Raw genomic sequence first — 6,000 nt, forward strand, 5'->3', positions numbered from 1 at the left:
AGTGGAGAGAACTGAGCAGTGAGCTAAGCATGCTTATTGAGATGCACTTGTGTTGATTGTCAGTGAGGAGATGTTATTACTGATTTGCACTAATTGTGGTCTCTCTGTGAGGATCCAGTTGTAGAGGGAGGTATAGAGGCCCAGAAGCTTGCTGATTAGCAGAAGTAGAATTGTGGTATTGAATGTCAAGCTGTAATCAATAAACAACAGCCTAGTGTATGTTTTGCTGTAGTCTAGGTGCTCTACAACCAAGTGGAGAACCAACGAGATTGCATCTGCTGTAGAACTATTACGGCGATTGGCAAATTGTAGTGGGTCCAGTTCCTTGCTGAGTCAGGAGTTGATTCCAGCCATGACCAACCTCTCAAAACACTTCATCACAGTAGATGTGAGTGCTATGAAGCAATAGTCATTAAGGCAGCTCTCCCTGCTTTTCTTGGTCACTAATAAGACTAATGAACTTTTGAAGCAGATGGGAACCTCTGATTGCAGAAGTGAGAAGTTGAAAATGCCCTTGAACACTTCAGTCAGTTGATAGGCACAGGTACACCACTGGGCCCTCGTGCCCTGCAAGGGTTCACCCTCATGAAAAATATTCTTAAGTCGATCTCCAAGACAGATATCACAGGATCATCAGATGTCATGAAGATTCATACAGGTGTAATGTTATTCTTCCTTTCAAAACGTGCATAAAAAGTGTTGAGCTCATTAGGGAGTGAAGCATCACTGCCATTAATGGAATACAGAACAACAGGGGGCCTTCTAAGATCAATCTAACCCTTCCTCCACATAGGCTTCCATTGTCCTACCATCCATCTAAGAGTTTCTTAAATGTCCATAATGCATCTGCCTATACCTCAACCCCTGGTAGAGCATTCTATGCATCTACCACTGTCTGTATTTTTTTTTTAAAAAGGTAATGTTTGGTTCCATCCTGTTCCCACTCTGTCTCTGCTAGTTGATCTTCTATCCATACTGGTATCTTACCTGTAATACCATGGACTTCTATCTTGTTTAGCAGCCTCATGTGTTGAACATTATCAAAAGCCTTCTGAAAATGTCTTTCATTATCTTCAGTTTGAGATAATATGCCCATTCTTCATCAACCAATGAAGGATTAACAGAATGGAGATAAAACAGTATCATAGAATTGTAGAGCTATACAACAAAGAACCGGTTTCTTCGGCTCAATGCATCCATGCCAACCATTAGGTTTACATTATGTACATACACTCAGTGGCTACTTTACCTGTTGTCTTCCTTCAGCTTGAACCAGTCTGGCCATTCTTCTTTGATCTCTCTCATTAACAAGGTGCTTTTGCCTACAGAACTGCCACTCATTGGATTTTTTTTTTTGTTTCTCATACCACTCTCTATAAACTCTAGAGACTGTTGTGTATAACAATCCCAGAAGATCAGCAGTTTCTGAGATACTCAGATCACTCGTTTAGCACCAACAATCGTTCCATGGTCAAAATCATTTAGATCATGTTCTTCCCCATTCTGATGTTTGCTCTGAACATCAACTTGACTATGTCTGCATGCTTTCATGTATTGAGTTGCTGCCATATAAATGGCTGATTAGATATTGGTATTAACAAATAGATAGATAGATAGATACTTTATTCATGCCCATGGGGAAATTCAACTTTTTTTCCAATGTCCCATACACTTGTTGTAGCAAAACTAATTACATACAATACTTAACTCAGTAAAAAATATGATATGCATCTAAATCACTATCTCAAAAAGCATTAATAATAGCTTTTAAAAAGTTCTTGAGTCCTGGTGGTAGAATTGTAAAGCCTAATGGCATTGGGGAGTATTGACCTCTTCATCCTGTCTGAGGAGCATTGCATCGATAGTAACCTGTCGCTGAAACTGCTTCTCTGTCTCTGGATGGTGCTATGTAGAGGATGTTCAGAGTTTTCCATAATTGACCGTAGCCTACTCAGCGTCCTTCGCTCAGCTACCGATGTTAAACTCTCCAGTACTTTGCCCACGACAGAGCCCGCCTTCCTTACCAGCTTATTAAGACGTGAGGCGTCCCTCTTCTTAATGCTTCCTCCCCAACACGCCACCACAAAGAAGAGGGCGCTCTCCACAACTGACCTATAGAACATCTTCAGCATCTCACTACAGACATTGAATGACGCCAACCTTCTAAGGAAGTACAGTCGACTCTGTGCCTTCCTGCACAAGGTGCAGGATAGGTGTAGGATATCAATAAAAATTGAAAAGTAGCCACTTAGGATGATACAGATCTGGTACATCTCCTTCTCTGTATCAAAATGGACCATAATCTTTTTCAGATCACAGAAATTAATCACATCCAAAGATTTTTAAAATTCTTTTACAAATGACAGGGCCAAACAACACTGTACACTTTAGATCTATCATCATGCATAGAAAAACTTGAACCTTCATTCCTGGGTGAAAATCCCCAGAATTCTTTTATTAACAATAAATTAATAATAGAGGGGATAACTTTAAGATACTTGGAGAAAAATATAGGGGGATGTCAGAAATAGGTTTTTATAAATTAAGTTATGGGTGCACGGAATGTGCTGCAAGGGGTGGTGATGAAGGCAGATACAAGGACGTACCTTTAGGACAGAGATGAGGAAGAATTTGTTTAGCCAGGTAGTAGTGAATCTGTGGAATTCACTGCCATCGATGGCTGTGGACTCCAAATCACTGAGTATATTTAAAATGGAAGATGATAGGTTCTTGATTTGTCAGGGTGTCAAAGGTTATGGGGAAAATGCAGGAGAATTAAGTTGAGAGGGATAATAAATCAACCATGATTGAATGACAGAGCACACTTGATGGCCTGAGTGGCCTAAATCTGCTCCTATGTCTTATGATCTTAAATTAAGGACATTTAGTAAACTCTTAGATAGGCACATAAATGAAAGAGAAATGGACGCTATGTGAGAGGGAAGGGTTAGGTTCATCTTAGAGTAGGCTAAAAAATTGACACAACATTGTGGGCTGAAAGGGCCTTTACTGAACTGTACTGTTTTATGTTCCACGTAATACTTTAAAAGCATTTTACCAAATATATTCTATGTATTAAGGTCAGTCAGGGTTGGCTAATAAGAACAGAAAACACTAGAAACACTCTGTGGGCAGGCAGTATATGTGGCAGAGAAACAGTTAAAGTGACAGGTTGAAGACCCTTCAACAAAATTCAGCAAGGGAGAGTGATTTAAAAAGTAGTTTTATTTTACAGAGAAGATGGTGGAAGAAATGAACTGGAGAAAGTGAATAGTGTATATACATTAGGGTAATGCAAGATTGACAGGGTGATGAATTGGAGGAGTTATCTGGAAGCAATTATACACTTAGTGGTCACTTTATTAGATACACCTGAACATCTGCTCATTAAAATAAATATCTAAACATATCTAGACATGTTCCAACAGGTTCACTTGTTCAGACCAAACGTCAGAATGGGGAAGAAATATGATCTAAGTGACTTTGACCATGGAATGATTGTTGGTGCCAGATGAGGTGGTTTGAGTATCTCAGAACTGCTGATATCCTGGGATTTTCATGCACAATCATCTTGAGAGTTTACAGAGAATGGTGCAGAAAACAAAAAGCACCCAATGAGCAACAGGTCTGTAGATGAAAATACCTTGCTAACGAGAGAGATGAGAGGAGAATGGCTGACTGGCTCAAGCTGACAGAAAGGCAACAGTAACTCAGATAAGCACATATTACAATAGTGAGGTTCAATCCTGAACTCAAATGCCATCTATGCAGAGTTCACACATTCTCCCTGTGATTATATGCATTTTGTCCATGTGCTCCAGTTTCTTCCTGTATCATAAAGATGTGCTGATTGGTGAGTGTATTGCCCCGGTACATAGGTGGATAATAGAATATTGTGGTGGGTGGGGATGAGGGTGGTTGATAGAAATGTGAAATAATAAAAATATGGGAATAATGGAAACAAGTTGGTTGGCACAGACTTGGTGGGTCTAAGGGCCTGTTTTCATGCTATATGTATTCACATAGGCAGATGAAAACTCTCAATAGAACATAGGGATGACTTACAGTGGACTGAGAAGCTTGAGCATGTAGATATTAAGAAAGAGGATATGCTGGAGCTTTTGGAAAGTATCTAGTTGGGTAAGTTACCGGGACTGGATGAAATGTACCTCAGGCTACTGTGGGATGTGAGGGAGGAGATTGTTAAGACTCTTTGCATCATCAATGGGGACGGGAGAGGTTCTGGAGGATTGGAGGGTTGCAGATGTTGTTCCATTATTCAGGAAAGAGTGGCTGTAGATGGGTCATATTCTGCATGGAGGTCGGTGACCACTGGTGTGCCTCAGGGATCTGTTCTGGGACCCCTTCTCTTTGTGATTTTTTAAATGATCTGGATGAGTAAGTGGAGGGATGGGTTAGTAAATTTGTTAATGACACAAAGATTGAGGTGTTGTGGGTGGCGTGGAGGGCTGTCAGAGGTTACAGCGGGACATTGATAGGATGCAAAACTGGGCTGAGAAGTGGCAAATGGAGTTCAACCCAGATAAGTGTGAAGTGGTTCATTTTGGTAGGTCAAATATGATGGCAGAATATAGTATTAATGGTAAGACTCTTGGCAATGTGGAGGATCAGAGGGATCTCGGGGTCTGAGTCCATAGGACACGCAAAGCTGCTGCACAGGTTGACTCTGTGGTTAATAAGGCATATGGTGCATTGGCCTTCATCAATCGTGGGATTGAGTTTAAGAGCTGAGAGGTAATGTTGCAGCTATATAGGACCCTGGTCAGATCCTACTTCGAGTACTGTGCTCAGTTCTGGTCATTTCACTACAGGAAGTATGTGGAAACCATAGAAAGGGTGCAGAGGAGATTTACAAGGATGTTGCCTGGATTGGGGAGCATGTCTTGTGAGAATAGGTTTTCCTTGGAACGATGGAGAATGAGAAGTGACCTGATAGAGGTGTATAAGATAATGAGGCATTGATCGTGTGGACAATCAGAGGCTTTTTCCCAGAGCTGAAATGGCTAGCACAAGAGGTCTCAATTTTAAGGTGTTTGGAAGTAGGTATAGAGGAGATGTCAGGGGTCAGTTTTTTACACAGAGAGTGGTGAGTGCGTGGAATGGGCTGCCAGCAACGATGGTGGAGGCGGATGCAATAGATTCTCTTAAGAGACTCCTGGACAGGTACATGGAGCTCAGAAAAATAGAGGGCTATGGGAAACCCTAGGTAATTTCTAAGATAGGGACATGTTCGTCACAGCTTTGTGGGCCAAAGGGCCTGTATTGTGCTGTAAGGTTTTCTATGTTTCTATGTTTCTAACGTAAAACAATACAGCACAGGAACATGCCATTTGACCAACAACATTTTGCCAAACTAGCTAAAAAGCAAATCAAATACACCCAAACACTAATCACCCCTACCTAGACTATGTGCTTATTCAAATGTCTCTTAAAAGCCTCTAATATATTCCCTCTACCATCCTACCAGGCAGCACATTTCAGGAAACAACAACTCCATGAGTAAAAAACTTACCCTTCACATCCCCCTTGGACCTTCAATGCATTAATGATTCAGTTCTTACATTTGAAATTGGTTCTATAGTCCATGATGTAAACATTGACTGCTTTCTTTATTGTCATTCTAAAAATACTGCTTATGCTCAGAATAATTGTCTTAAAGAAGAGTTTCTTAAAAGGGAAATAGTAAAACCAGATATTGGTAACAAAATAACCAGTTTGTTTTTTAAAATCTGTGCTGTCCTCTGTAAAGGCCTCACCTTTGTCCCCCTGTGCCTACCATGACACTGAGCTCTTCTTCCATTGCCCCTGTCTCCATGCCTAACTCTTCGGCAACCCTTCTCCCATCTTCAACCCTCCTCTTCTTCCTAGACACCCTCTCCTGTCTTCTGCCTGGTCTGGATCTTTTTATTGCTAGCTTCTGACAAGACATCAACCATCTTGACTTTAACACATCTCTCTCCAATTCTAACCTCACTTCCT

This window comes from Hemitrygon akajei, chromosome 19 (assembly GCF_048418815.1).
Source record: "Hemitrygon akajei chromosome 19, sHemAka1.3, whole genome shotgun sequence".
Lineage (NCBI taxonomy): Eukaryota > Metazoa > Chordata > Chondrichthyes > Myliobatiformes > Dasyatidae > Hemitrygon > Hemitrygon akajei.